The sequence below is a fragment of the Anomaloglossus baeobatrachus genome, chromosome 2 (assembly GCF_048569485.1).
Source record: "Anomaloglossus baeobatrachus isolate aAnoBae1 chromosome 2, aAnoBae1.hap1, whole genome shotgun sequence".
Classification (NCBI taxonomy): Eukaryota; Metazoa; Chordata; class Amphibia; order Anura; family Aromobatidae; genus Anomaloglossus; species Anomaloglossus baeobatrachus.
In genome coordinates this window covers 679,781,927-679,806,207 of record NC_134354.1, presented here as the reverse complement: position 1 = coordinate 679,806,207, position 24,281 = coordinate 679,781,927, and positions in this window count along the sequence as shown.

Here is a 24,281-nt window from a genome sequence, read left to right as displayed (position 1 = left end):
GCTGGCTGCAGGACACGACAAGATCCCCAAGGCGTACGTGTCGAGCTCAGGCAATTTATCCAGATTGGAAGCCTAAAATGAGCAGGGCTCAAGTTGCACAGTAATGGCATCGATGTTTCCTTGCATATCCTCATATAACTGTGTGTCCTCCTCTTTTTCCTTGTCCAGCTGTTTTGTTTTCGCATGAGTATATGTCCTTGTCACTTTCCCATGTGTTTGTGTTGTGTTGTGAGTTGTTTGTCACCTTTTGGACACCTTTGAGGGTGTTTTCTAGATGTTTTTATGTGTTTGTGAATGCCTGCCATTGTTTCCTATGCAGTTCGAGTTCGGTTCGTCGAACGTTCGACGAACCGAACTCGAACGGGACTTCCGTTCGGCGAACCGACCTCGAGCCGAACCGCGACCGGTTCGCTCATCTCTAATCAACACAACGAGGGGGATAGGGCTATCCAGCTTATGCGGCCCACTGAGATCCCAAGTGTCAGCCATCGAGAGCACAGCTCCTCTAACTAACCATAGGGAACGGGACCCCAAAGGATTCAGGCTGAGGGGTCACTCAGAACACTCTAAATTAGTGCATGGAGGCAGGTCCAGAATCATCAGCAATACCCATGGGGACGGATTCCCGGACGAAATCACCCTGAAGCGGCAGCAGCACCCAGAGACTTGGTTTACTTCTGTGCCAGAGTCTGCTTATGTACCACCCCGGGGCTCGGCCGGCTGCCAAGCTGCTCGGATCCGTGATCGTCGGTGGGTGGCTCGAGCTCTTCACGGACCCGGGGGTCACGTCGCTCTGAAAGGGAGTTGGCACTACGTGTAGGGAACTCGGCGGGGAGGTCTACGGCCGGAGCCGTGGTTGTTTGTAGGGGAATTTAAGTTTGTGACGCTACCCACGGGTTGTGGTGAATGGATGTGTCGCGGGCGGAGGAGGGGACGCTGCGCTCATCCACTGCTCGGGTCCAGCTGCTGCTGCTGCTCGGTGGTGGCTCGAGCGGTGGGCCGGATCCCGGGGACTCGAGCGGTGTTCCTCACCCGTGAGTGAAAGGGGGGTTGGTGTGTGGTTTGGGGATATTGTCCGTGACGCCACCCACGGTTGTGGTGAAGTTGTGGCACCACCGCTGCTCTGGACGGGGATCCCGGGAGCGATGACAGAGAGCAGCTTGGATGTTGGTTCTCCTCTCCGTGGGTAGAGGGTTTGGTTGTCCCGGGGCCCCGGTGAGGGTTTGGGGAATGACAGGCGGGTTACGGGGCCTGGTGAGGTGCAGGGTCGCGGGGGCAGCGCTGTGCCGCACGGCACGGTGGTACTCACTCAGCCAGTAATTTACACGGAGTCTCTGGTCAAACAAACGGCTCGATGGACGAGTCCCACTGACGGCTGCGGTTGTTCTCCTCCCGGTAGGTTGATGGTGACTGCCTTTCCCTGCACCTGTGTTGTGTTTACGGTTCCAGTGGCTTCCCACCGGTAACCCGCTCCCCAGCTTGGATGGATGCTGAGGGAGCCCCTTTTGCCCGCAGGCTCTGGCCCTGGGAACTGTAGCCTTGGCGGTGACTGTGTTTCCCTTTTCGGTGTGAGCTGTTGCCTTCAACCGGGTCTTGACTGCCGGTTCACTCCAATCAGCCTCTCCTGCAGACGGTCACCACCGTCTGCCAACCTTGCTGTATGTGCCTGGGCCACACACTTCTCTAACTCCAAAACTGATCTGCCTACTTTTCCCGCCTCCAGGACTGTGAACTCCTCGGTGGGCAGGGCCAACCGCCTGGCCCACCCCCCTGGTGTGGACATCAGCCCCTGGAGGAATGCAACAAGGATTTCTGTTTGACCTAGGTGTGCCTAGTCGGGGTGTGGGGTGTGTTGGTGTAGTACCTGTGACGTCCTGGCTTGTCCAGGGCACCACAGATGGACACCACCGCTGCCGTTGACTAGGCTCCCGGGGACGGTGTTGCGCAGCTTGGTGTTGACGCCCTCCGTGGGTAGGGGGATGAGGCGAGGGGATGGATGCGTGCTGGGGTGTCGGTGCGGTGCGGCGCTGTGCGCGGCCCGAAGGCGCTGTTGTACTCACTATGACAAACATGCTGAAGTCTCTGGTAAAACCAAACAAGATGGTGAACGGTGCCCACAGCCGGCTGTAGTTTTCCCCTTAATAGGTTGGTGGCTTCCGCCTTTCTCCTGAACCTCATGTATGTAGAAATCAGGACTCCTTTGCCTGAGCAACGGTAGTCTGCTCCCCGATTTGATATGTGTTGGAAGAGCCCTCTTTGCCTGCAGACGCTGGCCCTTCGGGTCTCTATGCCTGGGCGGTGGCTTTACCCCTATGGTTGGGCTGTTGTCTTCAGTCAGGTATTATGTGGGAAAGGTCCTAAAGTCCAGTCCTCAATCAGTTGATTTGACTCGGCCCGGTTGTTTCTGGGCTTCGTACTGGGTCTGAGTACCCCTCCTGGTGCTCCGGTTTCCAATCGGTTCCCCGGTTCGGTACCGGCGGGCCACCACCCGTCCCCGGTCCCTACGGTTCCACCGGCTGTAATCCCAGCTCCTGCAGGAGGCCACCACCATCTGCCTCCTTGCCAGAGGTGACTAGGCTCCAACCCAGACACCTGTTGTAGACTATGGCAGACCTAGACACAGGTCTGCCCTTGAACTTCACTCCACTCCACTTCAAAGTCAATACTGGACTTCAACTACTGTTTTTCCCGCCTCCGGGCCTTTGAACTCCTCGGCGGGCGGAGCGAACCGCCTGCCTCCGCCCCCCTGGTGTGAACATCAAACCCGGAGGGTGGTGACAAGGATATTTGTAGTTTGGCTGCTGTCACCTTTTTAAGGGGGGGGGGTGGGACTACCTGTGACAACCTGACTTGTCCAGGGCGTCACACTTATTGGTGGCACTAACATCCATACGGCCTGAGTGAGTACGCTCTCTCCCCTGAATCTCCCTGCCTGGCCTGCATCACGCTCCCCTACGCCTCCACCGTCCAGAGTCCCGGGGCCTCCCCTGCCCGTGGAGGGAACGTCATCTGGCTGCCCCACTCCATCTCCCCGGGTACTCCAATCGGCAGCGGCGGTACTCCCCTTACCGCGAACCATGGGTGGCATCACGAACATTAATCCCCTGTAAATAGCTCCCTTTCATTTTCGGGTGACCCCGAGCCCCCGGGTCCGGAGACCCTCGAACTACAGCAACCACCGGATCCGAGCAGTCCGACTGCTGCAGGGGCTGTACAACATCATGTCACCACTGCAGCCAAATCAGTGACACCATAGCAGTGTCAGGAGGGTCAGTGCTAGATCTGGTACTATCTGATTTGCTATTTTACGTTAGAAGAAAAATTTTAGGTTCACTTTTTTGAGAGTTGAAATTCTCTTTAAAGACTTATGCTGGGTTCACACATAGCAACGCAGCAGCGATCACGACGGACGACCTGACCTTATGAGGATCGCTGCTGCGTCATTACATGGTCGCTGATGAGCTGACAAACAGGCAGAACTCACCAGCGACCAGTGACCAGTCCCCAGCCAGCAGCGACGGGTTGAAGCGGTGCTGCGCTTGGTAACTAAGTTAAATATCGGGTAACCAAGGGCTTGGTTACCCGATATTTACATTGGTTACCAGCGCACACCGCTTAGCGCTGGCTCCCTGCATGCCAGAGTACACATTCGGTTAATAAGCAAACCCTTGCTTATTTACCCGATGTGTACTCTGGCGTGCAGGGAGCAGGGAGCCGGAACTGGCAGCGTGAGAGTGGCAGACGCTGGTAACGAAGGTAAATATCGGGTAACCAAGGAAAGGCTACCATTGGTTACCCGATGTTTACCTTGGTTACAGCTTACCGCAGGCTACCAGAAGCTGGCTCCCTGCTCCCTGCTCCCTGCTCGCTTCAGTTCGTCGCTCTCTCGCTGTCACACACAGCGATGTGTGCTTCACAGCGGGAGAGCAACAAGCAAAAAATGAAGCAGGACATTCAGCAACGAGCAGCAACCTCACAGCAGGGGCCAGCTCATTGCTTGATGTCACACACAGCGACGGGACGTCGCTGCTACGTCACAGAAAATGGTGACATAGCAGCGACGTCGTTGTCGCCGTCGCTGTGTGTGACACCACCTTTACTGTGCTTTTAGATAACATGATCTCTTTTAATAGATAAGGTATAAAATAGACAATAGGCAAATAACCGTTATTAAGAAATATATTGTCTTATCCCCACCCTCCCAAAAAAATGTCAATCAAAAGTGCTGGCTACCAAGTGATTTCCTTTTATCTTTTAGTACACTGCCTGTTGTGGTGTAGGTTAAAAACAAAATGAAGAAATACGCTAAGTAAAAAAGAAAATAGTAATAATACATGTAAATAACATAGGGCACTTGGTTTATTCTACTTTGATCAAAAAAGTATGAAAGACATCCCACCACAGCAAGGTGTATAGAATCAGGGTGACTGTAGGAAGATTTCTGGCGGAAGTCACGCCACAACTCGTTATGTGTTAGGGGTGTGCCGCCCCTACGTCAGTAGCAGCCGGGCTGCTCGGATCCGTATCCGCAATGTGGCTCGAGGGGTTCTCCGGGCCCGGGGGTCACGTGGACACTCCGAATGAAAGGGGGACGTATGTGTACGGGATTTCCCGTAGTCAGTCTGTGACGCCATCCACGGTGTGTGGTGAAGTGTGGCACCACCGCTGCGGTTGTAGGGCACCCGAGGGCGATGGGATGGCAGCTGGTTGTTAACCCCTCCGTGGGTAGGGATGGTTGCCCTGGGGCCAGTGACTCAGTGCAGCGGACGGTGATGGCAGGGGCCGGCGCTCCTGGTCAGACCAGGAAGTCTCAGTTTACTCACGATTAAATAAATCAGACAAGTCCAATGGTTAACCGAGGTGCTGGTGGACGGCCTCCGCGGCGGGGTGTCCTCTGGTCCCTCACCCGGGGTGATGGTCTGTGTCACTTTCCTCTGCACTATGATGTGGTGGACTTCCCGGTACGGGAGCTCCCGGTACTTCTGTTGGGAGCCGTGCCCGCTGATGCTGATCCGTGGGATCAACTGGGCCCTGGCGGATGCCCTATCCCTCTCTGTGGGTGGTTGTCTACTTTTGGGAATTTTGTTGGGACAGGACCTGTAATCCTGCCCTCAATTGGTTAATTAGCTAGGCCGTTGGTTCCGGTCCTGGCTTCAGGGTCCAAGTACATCCTCTGTGCACGGTTTCCGGGTCAGGTCTCTGGTGTTGGTACCGGCGGGCTCTAACCCTGCCCCGGTCCACTTCAGATCTCCGGCTGCCGTCTTCCCGTCGCCTGTCAGACACGGACCACAGTCTGCCACCTAGCCAATACACCGGGGTTCCAACCCCGGTGCCTCTCCTTGAGCTCTGAACTTGAGCTTCACCTCCTCACTACTCCACTCCACTGTCAACTGCAACTGCACTCAAACTGAAACTGACTTTTTCCCGCCCCGGGTTCTCCAGACCCCTAGGTGGGCGTTCTCCATCCGCCTGGTCCCGCCCACTGGTGTGCCTTTCCTACCCTGGGGGGGTGACTAGGATTTGGTTGGCAAGGTTTAACCCTGTGAGGGAAGGTGTTGTGCGGGGGCCTATTTTGTGTGACCACCTGGCAGCGCCAGAGGGTCACAAAAAAGCACCCCCCCCCCATCGTGTACCCGTCACCTCCCAGATCCACCAGGTTCTGCCCATTTTGGTGTAACTGGGAGAAATTAGCATGAAAACGCCCAAACTCTCAAAATTTTGGTGCTGCTCTGAGTTGAGCCAAAATTTTGTGTCTTTTCTATTTATTCCAGAATTCTGTTAAAATTGCTCTGATGACTCAGTGGCATTGTGTAAAATGAAATAATGAAAGAATGGTTCATAAGTACTGTAAAGTCAAATAGACACACACAGACATTTCTTTTACTCTAGGCTTTAATAAAACACCAGGAATTATTATGGGGTGTAAATGACATCAGCTTATCTGTACTCATGCCAGTAATTAAGTATTAAATTGCACACCCAATGTACTGTACCAGCACAGAGATAATTATTTCCCAAAATGAGCAACTATCTGCGGAGAACAGTGAGGTTGGGTCTCAAATGTCCCCAACAATTCACTAGTAACCATGACAACCAGTCAGGTTATGTTGAAGCAGAGACAGAGAAACTAGTTTGGGGGGTTATGGACAATTAGCATCCACAAATTGTGCACCCGACTGTGTACGCACATATACTGTACTGTGAAGTAATAGAGCAGCCCTGGGCTATAATGATTATAAACCTGCTCAAACTAAAACTACTCCTGTTTACATCTAGTCAAGATAATCATACATGAAGCTGATGTAGCAGAAGTGATAAACCAAGATGTAGCAGAGACGAGTCTGTCACAGCACATGATTTTGTAATGCATTGTCTGTGCTTTGTACATAAGATCTAATAATTTTAGAAACAAGAAGGATAATTAACAAATCACATACGTTTACTGAATGAAAAGTGATTTAGATGTATTAACCTCACATTTTCAATTTTTTTTGGGGCTTTGAAATTTTAGTTCTTTTCCTTGCGCTGTCACTATCTCTATTTTTTGCTATGGTAATAAATAAATGCAAAAAGTTCTAAGTTAATAGCACCGTTCTATAATAATTTGGGCCATACAATATGTAATTTGGGTTGTATAATATAATTTGGGGTATACAATATACAATATGAATTTACAGTCTATAATTTGGGTTATACAATGTAATATAAGATACACGATATATCCTCGAATAATTTGGGGTGTAAAATATATCCCAAACATTTTAACTGGAAGTTTAACTGTAAGTGGAGCAAATAATTATAAAATTAAAAAATAGCAATATACATAACTGCAGGTGACTTCAGTCCAGTATTGCTCCTGGGTGCATTGTTACTGGTGTACATACAGTATGTCTGTGGTTAAAGGGAACCTGTCAGGTGCAATATGCCCCCAGAACCACGAGCAGTTCTAGGTACATATTGCTAATCCCTGCCTAATCGTCCCTGTATACACTAGCATAGATAGATCTTTAGAAAAAAGATTTCTAATGATTGTTTATTATATTGAGCGCGGGGATTAGTCCCGAGTAGAGTTGAGCGCGGTTCGTGGTTCGTGGTTCTCCAGTTCGCGGCTCGAGTGATTTTGGGGCATGTTCTAGATCGAACTAGAACTCGAGCTTTTTGCAAAAGCTCGATAGTTCTAGAAACGTTCGAGAACGGTTCTAGCAGCCAAAAAACAGCTAAATCCTAGCTTGGTTTCTGCTGTAATAGTGTAAGTCACTCTGTGAATCAAACTATTATCACATTTCAGTGTATAGTGTGCGTGAACAGCGCCTTCAGATCACTGCTGTTTCTATAATGGCGATCGCCATTTTTTTTTTTTTTTCTTGTCTTCCTTCCCTAAGCGCGCGCGTCTTGTGGGGCGGGCCAGCATGTCAGCCAATCACAGACACACACACACCTAAGTGGACTTTGAGCCAGAGAAGCAACGGCATGTGTGATAGGATCTGCATGTCACATGTCCCTGCATTATAAAACCGGACATTTTCTTCACGAACGCCATTATCTGCCTTCTGCGTCTTTGGTGTCAGACATCAGTGTCGCAGCTCCGTCCTCCTGAGTCCTATAGCCGATACAGCTGTATGCGCTGCATACACAGCGTTAGACAGCTTAGGGAGAGCACATTCTAGCAGTCCTTTTAAGGGCTCAAAGCGGCAGGGTCAGAGAGCCATAAGTGACAGGTCCTGCAAACAGCAACAGCGTCTGTGTAGCCCAGGTCAGGGATTTCCTCCCTGCATTTCACCATTAGGAGGGAATAGAAAGGCAGGCTTCCATTCCTCTACCCAGAGCACCACAATCCTGCCACTGTACCCTCTTGTCCTCTGCACACTCCAACTCATTCTAAGTAAGCCATTATACTAGCAAACATTCAGTGTACCTAGTGGCATCCTAAACGTGGCTATTGGACTTTGCTATAGTCCCACTAGTGCAAAGACATTAGCAGAGCACATCTGCCTGCGTTGCACACTCCAAGTTTTTTAAACTAAGCAATTTTACTAGCAAACACTCAGTGTACCTAGTGGCATCCTATACGTGGCTATTGGACTTTGCTATAGTCCCACTAGTGCCAAGACATTTGCAGAGCGCATCTGCCTGCGTTGCACACTCCAACTAATTATAACGAAGCCATTATACTAGCAAACACTCAGTGTACCTAGTGGCATCCTATACGTGGCTATTGGACTTTGCTATAGTCCCACTAGTGCAAAGACATTTGCAGAGCACGTCTGCCTGCATTGCACACTACAACTTTTTTAAACTAAGCAATTTTACTAGCAAACACTCAGTGTACCTAGTGGCATCCTATACGTGGCTATTGGACTTTGCTATAGTCCCACTAGTGCCAAGACATTTGCAGAGCGCATCTGCCTGCGTTGCACACTCCAACTAATTATAACGAAGCCATTATACTAGCAAACACTCAGTGTACCTAGTGGCATCCTATACGTGGCTATTGGACTTTGCTATAGTCCCACTAGTGCAAAGACATTAGCATAGCACATCTGCCTGCATTGCACACTCCAAGTTTTTTAAACTAAGCAATTTTACTAGCAAACACTCAGTGTACCTAGTGGCATCCTATACGTGGCTATTGGACTTTGCTATAGTCCCACTAGTGCAAAGACATTTGCAGAGCACGTCTGCCTGCATTGCACACTACAACTTTTTTAAACTAAGCAATTTTACTAGCAAACACTCAGTGTACCTAGTGGCATCCTATACGTGGCTATTGGACTTTGCTATAGTCCCACTAGTGCAAAGACATTTGCAGAGCACGTCTGCCTGCATTGCACACTACAACTTTTTTAAACTAATCAATTTTACTAGCAAACACTCAGTGTACCTAGTGGCATCCTATACGTGGCTATTGGACTTTGCTATAGTCCCACTAGTGCAAAGACATTTGCAGAGCACGTCTGCCTGCATTGCACACTACAACTTTTTTAAACTAAGCAATTTTACTAGCAAACACTCAGTGTACCTAGTGGCATCCTATACGTGGCTATTGGACTTTGCTATAGTCCCACTAGTGCAAAGACATTTGCAGAGCACGTCTGCCTGCATTGCACACTACAACTTTTTTAAACTAATCAATTTTACTAGCAAACACTCAGTGTACCTAGTGGCATCCTAAACGTGGCTATTGGACTTTGCTATAGTCCCACTAGTGCAAAGACATTAGCATAGCACATCTGCCTGCATTGCACACTCCAAGTTTTTTAAACTAAGCAATTTTACTAGCAAACACTCAGTGTACCTAGTGGCATCCTATACGTGGCTATTGGACTTTGCTATAGTCCCACTAGTGCAAAGACATTTGCAGAGCACGTCTGCCTGCATTGCACACTACAACTTTTTTAAACTAAGCAATTTTACTAGCAAACACTCAGTGTACCTAGTGGCATCCTATACGTGGCTATTGGACTTTGCTATAGTCCCACTAGTGCAAAGACATTTGCAGAGCACGTCTGCCTGCATTGCACACTACAACTTTTTTAAACTAAGCAATTTTACTAGCAAACACTCAGTGTACCTAGTGGCATCCTATACGTGGCTATTGGACTTTGCTATAGTCCCACTAGTGCCAAGACATTTGCAGAGCGCATCTGCCTGCGTTGCACACTCCAACTAATTATAACGAAGCCATTATACTAGCAAACACTCAGTGTACCTAGTGGCATCCTATACGTGGCTATTGGACTTTGCTATAGTCCCACTAGTGCAAAGACATTTGCACAGCACGTCTGCCTGCATTGCACACTACAACTTTTTTAAACTAAGCAATTTTACTAGCAAACACTCAGTGTACCTAGTGGCATCCTATACGTGGCTATTGGACTTTGCTATAGTCCCACTAGTGCCAAGACATTTGCAGAGCGCATCTGCCTGCGTTGCACACTCCAACTAATTATAACGAAGCCATTATACTAGCAAACACTCAGTGTACCTAGTGGCATCCTATACGTGGCTATTGGACTTTGCTATAGTCCCACTAGTGCAAAGACATTAGCAGAGCACATCTGCCTGCATTGCACACTCCAAGTTTTTTAAACTAAGCAATTTTACTAGCAAACACTCAGTGTACCTAGTGGCATCCTATACGTGGCTATTGGACTTTGCTATAGTCCCACTAGTGCAAAGACATTTGCAGAGCACGTCTGCCTGCATTGCACACTACAACTTTTTTAAACTAAGCAATTTTACTAGCAAACACTCAGTGTACCTAGTGGCATCCTATATGTGGCTATTGGACTTTGCTATAGTCCCACTAGTGCAAAGACATTTGCAGAGCACGTCTGCCTGCATTGCACACTACAACTTTTTTAAACTAATCAATTTTACTAGCAAACACTCAGTGTACCTAGTGGCATCCTATACGTGGCTATTGGACTTTGCTATAGTCCCACTAGTGCAAAGACATTTGCAGAGCACGTCTGCCTGCATTGCACACTACAACTTTTTTAAACTAAGCAATTTTACTAGCAAACACTCAGTGTACCTAGTGGCATCCTATACGTGGCTATTGGACTTTGCTATAGTCCCACTAGTGCAAAGACATTTGCAGAGCACGTCTGCCTGCATTGCACACTACAACTTTTTTAAACTAATCAATTTTACTAGCAAACACTCAGTGTACCTAGTGGCATCCTAAACGTGGCTATTGGACTTTGCTATAGTCCCACTAGTGCAAAGACATTAGCAGAGCACATCTGCCTGCATTGCACACTCCAAGTTTTTTAAACTAAGCAATTTTACTAGCAAACACTCAGTGTACCTAGTGGCATCCTATACGTGGCTATTGGACTTTGCTATAGTCCCACTAGTGCAAAGACATTTGCAGAGCACGTCTGCCTGCATTGCACACTACAACTTTTTTAAACTAAGCAATTTTACTAGCAAACACTCAGTGTACCTAGTGGCATCCTATACGTGGCTATTGGACTTTGCTATAGTCCCACTAGTGCAAAGACATTTGCAGAGCACGTCTGCCTGCATTGCACACTACAACTTTTTTAAACTAAGCAATTTTACTAGCAAACACTCAGTGTACCTAGTGGCATCCTATACGTGGCTATTGGACTTTGCTATAGTCCCACTAGTGCCAAGACATTTGCAGAGCGCATCTGCCTGCGTTGCACACTCCAACTAATTATAACGAAGCCATTATACTAGCAAACACTCAGTGTACCTAGTGGCATCCTATACGTGGCTATTGGACTTTTGTCAATTCACAGTATTGGAACGTTATTTGCATGACATCTGCCTGCATTGCACACTCTAACTTTTTTAAACTCAGCCATTATACTAGCAAACACTCACTGTACCTAGTTGTATCCTAAACGTGGCTATTGTACTTTTGTCAATTCACAGTATTGGAACGTTATTTGCAGGACATCTGCCTGCATTGCACACTCAAACTTTTTTAAACTCAGCCATTATACTAGCAAACACTCACTGTACCTAGTTGTATCCTAAACGTGGCTATTGTACTTTTGTCAATTCACAGTATTGGAACGTTATTTGCAGGACATCTGCCTGCCTTGCACACTCAAACTTTTTTAAACTCAGCCATTATACTAGCAAACACTCACTGTACCTAGTTGTATCCTAAACGTGGCTATTGTACTTTTGTCAATTCACAGTATTGGAACGTTATTTGCAGGACATCTGCCTGCATTGCACACTCAAACTTTTTTAAACTCAGCCATTATACTAGCAAACACTCACTGTACCTAGTTGTATCCTAAACGTGGCTATTGTACTTTTGTCAATTCACAGTATTGGAACGTTATTTGCAGGACATCTGCCTGCCTTGCACACTCAAACTTTTTTAAACTCAGCCATTATACTAGCAAACACTCACTGTACCTAGTTGTATCCTAAACGTGGCTATTGTACTTTTGTCAATTCACAGTATTGGAACGTTATTTGCAGGACATCTGCCTGCATTGCACACTCAAACTTTTTTAAACTCAGCCATTATACTAGCAAACACTCACTGTACCTAGTTGTATCCTAAACGTGGCTATTGTACTTTTGTCAATTCACAGTATTGGAACGTTATTTGCAGCACGTCTGCCTGCATTGCACACTCAAACTTTTTTAAACTCAGCCATTATACTAGCAAACACTCACTGTACCTAGTTGTATCCTAAACGTGGCTATTGTACTTTTGTCAATTCACAGTATTGGAACGTTATTTGCAGGACGTCTGCCTGCCTTGCACACTCAAACTTTTTTAAACTCAGCCATTATACTAGCAAACACTCACTGTACCTAGTTGTATCCTAAACGTGGCTATTGTACTTTTGTCAATTCACAGTATTGGAACGTTATTTGCAGGACGTCTGCCTGCATTGCACACTCAAACTTTTTTAAACTCAGCCATTATACTAGCAAACACTCACTGTACCTAGTTGTATCCTAAACGTGGCTATTGTACTTTTGTCAATTCACAGTATTGGAACGTTATTTGCAGGACATCTGCCTGCCTTGCACACTCAAACTTTTTTAAACTCAGCCATTATACTAGCAAACACTCACTGTACCTAGTTGTATCCTAAACGTGGCTATTGTACTTTTGTCAATTCACAGTATTGGAACGTTATTTGCAGGACATCTGCCTGCATTGCACACTCAAACTTTTTTAAACTCAGCCATTATACTAGCAAACACTCACTGTACCTAGTTGTATCCTAAACGTGGCTATTGTACTTTTGTCAATTCACAGTATTGGAACGTTATTTGCAGGACATCTGCCTGCCTTGCACACTCAAACTTTTTTAAACTCAGCCATTATACTAGCAAACACTCACTGTACCTAGTTGTATCCTAAACGTGGCTATTGTACTTTTGTCAATTCACAGTATTGGAACGTTATTTGCAGGACATCTGCCTGCCTTGCACACTCAAACTTTTTTAAACTCAGCCATTATACTAGCAAACACTCACTGTACCTAGTTGTATCCTAAACGTGGCTATTGTACTTTTGTCAATTCACAGTATTGGAACGTTATTTGCAGCACGTCTGCCTGCATTGCACACTCAAACTTTTTTAAACTCAGCCATTATACTAGCAAACACTCACTGTACCTAGTTGTATCCTAAACGTGGCTATTGTACTTTTGTCAATTCACAGTATTGGAACGTTATTTGCAGGACGTCTGCCTGCATTGCACACTCAAACTTTTTTAAACTCAGCCATTATACTAGCAAACACTCACTGTACCTAGTTGTATCCTAAACGTGGCTATTGTACTTTTGTCAATTCACAGTATTGGAACGTTATTTGCAGGACGTCTGCCTGCCTTGCACACTCAAACTTTTTTAAACTCAGCCATTATACTAGCAAACACTCACTGTACCTAGTTGTATCCTAAACGTGGCTATTGTACTTTTGTCAATTCACAGTATTGGAACGTTATTTGCAGGACGTCTGCCTGCATTGCACACTCAAACTTTTTTAAACTCAGCCATTATACTAGCAAACACTCACTGTACCTAGTTGTATCCTAAACGTGGATATTGTACTTTTGTCAATTCACAGTATTGGAACGTTATTTGCAGCACGTCTGCCTGCATTGCACACTCAAACTTTTTTAAACTCAGCCATTATACTAGCAAACACTCACTGTACCTAGTTGTATCCTAAACGTGGCTATTGTACTTTTGTCAATTCACAGTATTGGAACGTTATTAGCAGCACGTCTGCCTGCATTGCACACTCAAACTTTTTTAAACTCAGCCATTATACTAGCAAACACTCACTGTACCTAGTTGTATCCTAAACGTGGCTATTGTACTTTTGTCAATTCACAGTATTGGAACGTTATTTGCAGGACATCTGCCTGCATTGCACACTCAAACTTTTTTAAACTCAGCCATTATACTAGCAAACACTCACTGTACCTAGTTGTATCCTAAACGTGGCTATTGTACTTTTGTCAATTCACACTACTGCAAATCTATGTGCAGCACCTCTGCATGACAACCTCGTGCTCTGTTTTTAATAAGCTATAATGATAGCACAAAATACTGCCATTTTGTGGCATCATAGAACTGGCTGTTGTATTCCATTAGTGCCCCACTGGTGACAAGCTATTTCTAGCACCTCTACATCACACCCTCATGCACATTTTGCTACGCTAATGTTATAGCAAACTCATGGAATTCATTGCTGCATTTCATAATTCGGAGGGATAGAAAGTCAGGCTTCCTTTAGCTTTTCCTTCTGTTCATAGACAGCATCTCCAAGACAAATTTCCCCTCCACGTCTAAGTGTGGAGAGGCAGCTAGTGCGCATGCGTGTGCCGATGTACCCCAGCTGCAGCATAATTACAGTGTTTCGCCTAGTGAGTATGCTCAGCCTGACTGTGCCATTCCTGACGCTAAGTTTTCATTTCGGGATACAGCGCATGCTCCCACACTAAGTGTGAAAAGCCTCTTTGCACAGGTGCTTGCATTCCGTGCCGGGTATAAGTCCTGTTTTGGGCATAGACACCATGCTAAAGCTGATAGTCTTTTTTCAGAGACTGTATTTCATGCTACTGAGCATGCTCAGGCACTTCCTGCATCAGAGACTAGGTCCGGTAATGAACTCTTTGGCCCTGGCCCTGATGTGGGGGTCCCATATAGACCACAGGGCATCAGGTGTCCTCCCAAATGGCTTGCAGAGGCCCACACCTATGACTTGTCACCGCATTATTGATGCTCAGACGATGACTGGTGAGGTGTTTGGGTCATGGCAGCCATGAGGTCGTCATTGAAGTTGCGTTTCCAAATAGGACGCTAGTTATGCCACTCATGACGTGTCACTCTACTTTTGTCTCCAGGAGGTGCATTGTGGTTCACCCTGGTTTGGGGCGGACCCAGGTTATAAAAGGGGCTGGAGCCAACAAGGAGGTGCGCAGTCTTCTATTATGCTCCGAAAGAGCACACCTCCATGTGTTGAACCCATTGCGGCTTTAGGCCAGAGGTAGGCAGGGATCGGGTGGTGGATGCAGGCCACCACCACAGTTGGTAACGCAGAACGGTTAAGACCAGCTCCTGTCCTAACAGTCCTGCTTGTGCAGCCCAGTGGCATTAACAGGCCTGCTGCTGCTGATGCGCCTGCTGTCCACAGGTGTGGCCCCTACGCACACGGTCAGCGTACTCAATGGCCCCTGTGTTGTTAACAGGGAGTTCCTGGGCTGGGTGGGCATGTGGACCCTGTGACGCTAACAGGGCTCACAGTCTCCAGATCCGAATGGCGTCTAACTCGGTTCAGGCTACTATTAGTTTCATAGCCACACAGCTCTGTATCCTCCACCAAACCTTCAAGTTGCCAACCTCTCCTTTTCCAACTGGGAGCACGGTGGACACTGACTGCTGATGGGGATATATACCTTTCTCTTTCTTTTCTTATTAATTTTCGTTATATAGCGGTCACAGATTATATACCACTTTATCCAAATCTGCCAGTCCCACTGTAACAGATGTTGTTTCTTCAGCAAATGTTACAGTTGCTTAACCACCAAATCCACGGACCAAAACTTTTTTCCCCTTTCCAACACACCTGTTCCCCTTTCCAACAGCATCTGTCCTTTTTCAACTCATTTTGGGATATGACCAAAAGTGCAACTGTGCAGGGACACCGTACTCAACGCCATCTCAGCACAGCAGCCATCCCTCGGTCCCTCCGATGTGGACAAGTAAAAGACCATTTCCTCCTATCCATGACAAAGCGTTGAGATTCACTCTGTGCAGCACTGGTGTTTAGTGGACAAGTAGATCTAAGATTGCATACCACATTCTGCAGATACTCCTGTATACGTGCGTCTATTTCTATGGCAGGAATTAGTTCGCCAAATTTTGTCTTGTACCGGGGATCTAACAGTGTGGCAACCCAGTATTCAGGATTAGTTCAAATTCATACAATCCGAGGGTCATGTAGGTAGTGCAGCAAGAAGGCGCTCATGTGTCTTGTGCATCCAGGAGGACCAAGTCCTTGGTGTGTTGGTGGCAGAGAGGTGAGAATCGTGCATCCTTCCTCTGCCCTCTCCCCCCAACCTCGCACAACCGAAATGTGAGCAAGCTCTCACTCATCTGCTGAGTCTTCCATGCCCATCGCCAGTTCGTCCTCCATTTCTTCATGGGCTCCTGCACTTTCATCAACACTTTTTGCTGATACTATGCGCCCTTGTTAATCCCTCTCCCTCACCATGACTGCCGCATAGGTGCCGCTGACCATCTGGACCTCGTAGATCTTGTTATCCCTTCCGCATATGACTCCTCCTGTACTTCCTCCCCTTCCTCTTGTCCCAACACCTGACTCCGAATAATAATTACAGTGTGCTCCATCATGTAGATGACCAGAATTGTCACGCTGAGAATGACATTGCCAGTGCTAAACATCTTCGTCGACATTTCAAAACTGTGTAGCAGGGTGCATAGGTCCTTGATCTGACACCACTCCAGCAGCGTGATCTGCACCACCTCTGGATCAAGTTATCCCAGGCTATATGTCTTACCGTATTTCAGCAGGGCTCTGCGGTGCTGCCACACACGCTGCAACATGTGCAGATTCCAATTCCTGCGTGTCGAAACATCGCATTTACGGCGTTTAACTGCCAGACCCTAAGACTTCCGGAGTGATGAAAGTTGTTGAGCTGCTGTGTGCGCACGATGGAAGTGAGCACATAGCGAGCGTGCCCACTGCACAAGGCCATGTAGGCCGTGATGGTGTTTTAAAAATTGCTGGCGAATTCGGTTCAACACGTGAGCCCTAAAAGGCACGTGTGTCACATTGCCCTGAGGATGGCCCGCAGCCAGGTTTGCATCATTGCCGCACACGGCTGTTAAGTCACCAACGGAGTCCGCTCCGTCAATTTGTACTCCGGTCGCCAGGTGACAACGTGTTCCTTTCATGAATAGTGCTGATGATGGGAGAGTAGTCGATGCCAGCGGCGCAGGTGGACGCAGGTTATGCTCACCCACTGGGCTGCATTACCTTGACAGATGCAGAATCTCTGGCTGAATGTAGCTGGTGGGTATCTCACAGATGAAATACCATCATTCAGCTACAACCAATGGGAAGACACCACACCCTTTTTTATGCCCATCCTGTCTGCAGACCACTGCCAGACATAGCTATGAACCTCTGGTTAATTTTACCCCCAGTTCAGTTTTATGATTTTGTGTGCTTGTTACCTGACTACTTTTCCTGCTTGCTGTTTATGTACCTTGTTGGCCGATACGCATTTCACCTCTGCTTGTTTTCTGATTCTTTCCTGGCCGTCCCATTCTGTTCCTGTTCCTCAATTAATGTTTTGACCCTGCCTGACTACTATTCTCTGTAATAGCGGTGTGACTCACATTTCCCATACATTTCAAAGTAAAACTTTGACCGCCTGATGGCATTGAGCTCTGCTGCCAGCATAGTAAGGAGGTGTGTGGTAGTCCTTGTGCGCAGTTGCAAGGAAGGGTGGCCTGACCACACAGGGTTTGCGCCAAGGTAGAGGACCCACACGAGGTTGAAGAGGCAGAAGCAGTGTATTAACTTCTACATACAGAACAAGGATTGAAACAACTCGTGGGGACGGCAAGACTTGTACAGCAGACCCTTCTCCATCTCTCACCATAGTTTGCCAGTGCCCAGTCAGTGACATGTAATGACCCTGTCTATGCTTACTGGTCCAAGTATCTGTGTTGAAATGCACCCTGTCGCACACAGATTTTCTCAAGGAAGTGGTGATGTTGTGTGCGACATGCTGGTGTAGCGCGGGCATGCTTTTCTTGGAGAAGCAGTGGTGATTGGGCATCTGGTACTGGGGCACAGCGACAGACATAAGGTCTGTAAAATCCTGTGTGTCCACTACGCGTAAAGGCAGCATTTCGGTAGCCAACAGCTTACAGAGGGATAGAGTCAACCACTTAGCTTTGTCATGGGTCGCAGTAAGTGGCCTTTTATTTGACCACATCTGAGGGACAGAGATCTGGCTGCTGTCTGTAGACGGTGTTGAGTAGGGTGTCCCTGGAAAAATGCAGGTTTGTGAGAAAAGTGCAGGCGGAGACATGATGTTGCCTTCATCTTGCCTTCAGATCTGTTCATCTTGTATCATTTTTAAAAAACACAGCAAGCAAGGGTTACTCCAAGCGGAGTCTACCTTTTTTCCCCAAATTGGGCACACAGACACCCCATCAGTGGCAGGACTTGTGCCCTAGTTGCAAACAGGATGTTTTGATTTGCATCAAGCACATTCCAAATCCACAAGCATTTACTCTCCCCAGGATGACACAGGGGTAGTAAATTCCTTCTGGATCCATGACTTGTTCATTTTGATGAACGTCAGTCTGTCCACATTGTCACTGGACAGACGCGTGCGCTTATCTGTCAGCACACACCCAGCAGCACTGAAGACACGTTCAGAGACAACGCTGGCAGCTGGACACGACAAAATCTTCAAGGCGTAACTGGAGAGCTCTTGACATTTTTCTAGATTTGAAGCACAAAAGGAGCAAGGCTCCATTTGCAAAGTCATTGCATCGATGTTCATTTGGAGATACTCCTGTATCATCCTCTCCATCCGTTGACTATGTGACACACTTGATGTCTCTGGTGGCCTTGCAAAGGAGGGTCTAAAAAAATTATGAAAAGATTCCATAAAATTGCTGTTACCAGCACCAGATACGGTCCTACTGGTACGGGTAGACTGTTGAAGATGACGAGGCCGTCCCATGTTTGTCAAGTTACAACTGGGAGAATCACTCCCTTCACCTGCACGGTTGTTTGGTGGAAAAGCCGAGCTAAGATCGAGTAACAGCTTCTGCTGATACTCCTGCATACGTGCGTCCCTTTCTATGGGTGGAATTATGTCACAAAATTTGGACTTGTCCCGGGGATCTAATAGTGTGGCAAGCCAGTAGTCATCATCACTTCTAATTTTGACAATACGAGGGTCATGTTGGAGGTAGTGCAACAAGAAGGCACTCATGTGTCTTGCGCAGCCATGCGGACCAAGTCCACGCTGTGTTTGTGGCATAGAGGTGCTAACCGTTCTTTCTTCCTCTGTCATCTCCCCCCAACCTCTTTCAACTTAAATTTGACCAAGGTCCCCCTCATCAGCTGAGTCTTCCATGTCCATGGACAGTTCGTCCTCCATATCTTCATGTCCTCCTGCACCTTCCTCAACATCTCGCCTGCTACCATGCGCCCTTGTTGATCCCTGTCCCCCATGGTCCCATGCCTGCCGCGTTGGTGATGATGAACGTCTGGACCTTGGTGATGTTGTTGTGTCTTGCGCATATGAATCCTCCTGTAGTTCCTCCCCTTCCTGTTGTCCCACCCCCTGACTCCGAATAGTGTTTAGCGTGTGCTCCAGCATGTAAATGACTGTAATCGTCATGCTGATAATGGCATTGTCAGCGCTAAACATATTCGTCGCCATGTCGAAACTGTGCAGAAGGGTGCATAGGTCCGTGATCTGAGATCACTCCATCAGGGTGATCTGCCCCACCTCTGCATCTCGTTGGCCCAGGCTATACGTCATGACGTATTGCACCAGGGCTCTGCGGTGCTGCCACAGTCGCTGTAACATGTGGAGAGTTGAATTCCAGCGTGTCGCCACATCGCATTTCAGGCGATGAACCGGCAGGCCGAAAGACTTCTGGAGCGATGCAAGTCGCTCAGCTGCGGCGCTTGAACGGCGGAAGTGAGCACTGCAGACAGTTTCCGTGCCCTGGTCAGAAGGCCATCTAGGCCGGGATAGTGTGTTAAAAATTGCTGGACAACAAGGTTCAACACGTGAGCCATACAAGGCACGTGTGTCACCTTGCCCAGGCGAAGGGCCGCACCCAGGTTTGCAGCATTGTCGCACACGGCCTTACCAGGCTGCAGGTTGAGTGGAGACAACCATTTATTAAACTCGGACCGCAGAGCTGACCACAACTCCTCAGCTGTGTGACTCTTATTCCCAAGACATGTCAAGCTAAAGACCGCCTGATGCCGTTGCGCTCTGCTGCCAGCATAGTAATGAGGGGTGCGTGATTCCTTCTGCGCAGTGAGAACGCTGGTGGCCTGACCAGGCAGGCTTGGGGCGGAGGTGGAGGACCCAGATGAGGTGGAGGATGCAGAAGCAGTGGCGGAACTTGGACAGACAGAGGATTGACACACAAGTCGTGGGGACGGCAAGACTTGTGCAGCAGACCCTTCACCATCTATCACCATAGTTACCCAGTGCCCAGTCAGCGACATGTAACGTCCCTGTCCATGCTTACTGGTCCAAGTATCGGTGCTGAAATTCACCCGTTCACACACAGAGTTTCTCAAGGAAGCGGTGATATTGTGTGCGACATGCTGGTGTAGCGCGGGCACACCTTTCTTAGAGAAGTAGTGGCGACTAGGCATCTGGTACTGGGGCACAGCGACAGATATAAGGTCTCTAAAATCCTGTGTGTCCACTAGGCGGAAAGGCAGCATTTCTGTAGCCAACAGCTTACAGAGGGATAGAGTCAACCTCTTCGCTTTGTCATGGGTCGAAGGAAGTGGCCTTTTATTTGACCACATCTGAGGGACAGAGATCTGGCTGCTGTGTGTAGACGGTGTTGAGTAGGGTGTCCCTGGAAAAATGCAGCTTTGGGAGGAAAGTGCAGGCGGAGACATGATGTTGCCTTCATCCAAAGTTGGTGCTATTGATGTCTGAGAGAGCTGTACACACTCACTTGTTTCCCCTTCCAAACCAACTGACGACCTACCAAGCAAACTGCCTGTTGCGGTTACAGTGGTGGAAGTTGTGGGTGGAAAAACAGGTGTGACAGCTGTCCCCACAGTCCTAGAAGATGACGAGCGCGCGGATGCCCTGGAAGGGGCAGGCGGTGGATGGTTGGCTCCACTAGGCCGCATTGCAGCACGGTGAGCTTCCCACCAGGCCATATGATATTTATTCATGTGACGATTCATGGAAGAAGTTGTCAAACTGCTGAGGTTTTGACCTCTACTAAGATAACCATGGCAAATGTTACAAATCACATAATTTGGCCGATCTTTTTTTATGTCAAAAAAGGACCAGGCTAGGCAAGGCTTAGAGGCCATGCGACCTGTTGATCCACCCCGAATAATGCTCAGAGGCAGAGTGGTGGCTGAGGATGCAGTTGTAGACGTGCTACCAGTGCTCCGACTGTGTCCAGGAAGGCGCCAGGTTACTTCGACGTCGGTTGCATCCTCCTCCACCGCCTCTATTGACCTCCTCGAGTGTCTGACTGTGGGTTGACAGTAGGTGGGATCTAGAACTTCATCATCAATTGTTGTGTTTGCACTCCCCTCCCCCTCAGACCGAGTTTCTTCTTGCCCTGACCGAATATTTAAGTTGTCATCCCAATTGGGTATCTGCGTCTCATCTTCATCAGTATGTTCCTCATTGCCTATAACCACAGTTGTTGGAAAGGCAGCATTTTGGTAGCCAACAGTTTGCATTTTATGAAAGTCAACCTCCAAGCCATGTCATGCCCTTCTAAAAGCATGTATAACACAGCGAGGGGACTCCAACCACAGTCTCCCTCGTTGCCACTCACTGGGCCACACACACCCCACTTGACTGGCATCGGTTGAGCCCCCTTTTGAAAAAGAAAAAGATGCTTTGCATGAAGCACTCTCAAAAATACGCGTGCCTTTCCCGTCCCCTGGCTGACCCCGGGGAAGAAAAGTCCTCTGAGAGCCATGACTTGTTCATCTTGGTTCTTTTAGAAACACAGCGAGGGGACTCCAACCACAGTCTCCCTCGTTGCCACTCACTGGGCCACACACACCCCACTTGACTGGCATCGGTTGAGCCCCCTTTTGAAAAAGAAAAAGATGCTTTGCATGAAGCACTCTCAAAAATACGCGTGCCTTTCCCGTCCCCTGGCTGACCCCGGGGAAGAAAAGTCCTCTGAGAGCCATGACTTGTTCATCTTGGTTCTTTTAGAAACACAGCGAGGGGACTCCAACCACAGTCTCCCTCGTTGCCACTCACTGGGCCACACACACCCCACTTGACTGGCATCGGTTGAGCCCCCTTTTGAAAAAGAAAAAGATGCTTTGCATGAAGCACTCTCAAAAATACGCGTGCCTTTCCCGTCCCCTGGCTGACCCCGGGGAAGAAAAGTCCTCTGAGAGCCATGACTTGTTCATCTTGGTTCTTTTAGAAACACAGCGAGGGGACTCCAACCACAGTCTCCCTCGTTGCCACTCACTGGGCCACACACACCCCACTTGACTGGCATCGGTTGAGCCCCCTTTTGAAAAAGAAAAAGATGCTTTGCATGAAGCACTCTCAAAAATACGCGTGCCTTTCCCGTCCCCTGGCTGACCCCGGGGAAGAAAAGTCCTCTGAGAGCCATGACTTGTTCATCTTGGTTCTTTTAGAAACACAGCAAGGGGACTCCAACCACAGTCTCCCTCGTTGCCACTCACTGGGCCACACACACCCCACTTGACTGGCATCGGTTGAGCCCCCTTTTGAAAAAGAAAAAGATGCTTTGCATGAAGCACTCTCAAAAATACGCGTGCCTTTCCCGTCCCCTGGCTGACCCCGGGGAAGAAAAGTCCTCTGAGAGCCATGACTTGTTCATCTTGGTTCTTTTAGAAACACAGCGAGGGGACTCCAACCACAGTCTCCCTCGTTGCCACTCACTGGGCCACACACACCCCACTTGACTGGCATCGGTTGAGCCCCCTTTTGAAAAAGAAAAAGATGCTTTGCATGAAGCACTCTCAAAAATACGCGTGCCTTTCCCGTCCCCTGGCTGACCCCGGGGAAGAAAAGTCCTCTGAGAGCCATGACTTGTTCATCTTGGTTCTTTTAGAAACACAGCGAGGGGACTCCAACCACAGTCTCCCTCGTTGCCACTCACTGGGCCACACACACCCCACTTGACTGGCATCGGTTGAGCCCCCTTTTGAAAAAGAAAAAGATGCTTTGCATGAAGCACTCTCAAAAATACGCGTGCCTTTCCCGTCCCCTGGCTGACCCCGGGGAAGAAAAGTCCTCTGAGAGCCATGACTTGTTCATCTTGGTTCTTTTAGAAACACAGCGAGGGGACTCCAACCACAGTCTCCCTCGTTGCCACTCACTGGGCCACACACACCCCACTTGACTGGCATCGGTTGAGCCCCCTTTTGAAAAAGAAAAAGATGTTTTGCATGAAGCACTCTCAAAAATACGCGTGCCTTTCCCGTCCCCTGGCTGACCCCGGGGAAGAAAAGTCCTCTGAGAGCCATGTCCACATTGTCAGTGGACAGACACGTGTGCTTATCTGCCAGCAGACCCACAGCAGCACTGAAGACAGGTTCCGAGAGAACGCTGGCTGCAGGACACGACAAGATCCCCAAGACGTACGTGGCGAGCTCAGGCAATTTATCAAGATTGGAAGCCAAGAATGAGCAGGGCTCAAGTTGCACAATAATGGCATGTTTCCTTGCATATACTCATATATCTGTGTGTCCTCCTCTTTTTCCTTGTCCAGCTCTTTTGTTTTCGCATGAGTATATGTCCTTGTCACTTTCCCATGTGTTGTGAGTTGTTTGTGACCTTTTGGACACCTTTGAGGGTGTTTTCTAGGTGTTTTTCTGTGTTTGTGATTGCCTGCCATTGTTTCCTATGCAGTTCGAGTTCGGTTCGTCGAACGTTCGACGAACCGAACTCGAACGGGAGGTCCGTTCGGCGAACCAACCTCGAGCCGAACCGCGACCGGTTCGCTCATCTCTAGTCCCGAGGGTGTTTATTCCCTTAGCTAGTCAGAAACATAGCATGGTAGCACACCCCTGTGGGCGTACTAAATGCTAATGAATATGCAGCGACGCGCACATACCTCACTGTTCATGGCTGCCGCTAGATCATGGTAGCATAAAGCCCACTATAACCAATTAACTTACCATTAATAAAGAATAAATACTCAGACACATGACATTTGGATAAAAATGGCCGTGGTGTTTTATTATTGGTAACTTGATAAATTAAATTCACCATATTATTAAAAATAAATCACCATAAAATTCCATAAATACCACCATAAAGTACCATTAACCACTTATAAAACCACAATCCACCCAACATAGTTGGGCGATTTTTACCCAACTAATAAAACATCACGACAAAAAATAAAAAACAGTTAAAAACCATGACTTTACACTGGGAGGGCGGGCGGGGGATTCTTCTTTCTTCACAGCTGTCTTCTTATAAAGGCAAGTCTCCTGCATATGAATATAGCACCAATTCAGAACCAGTAGG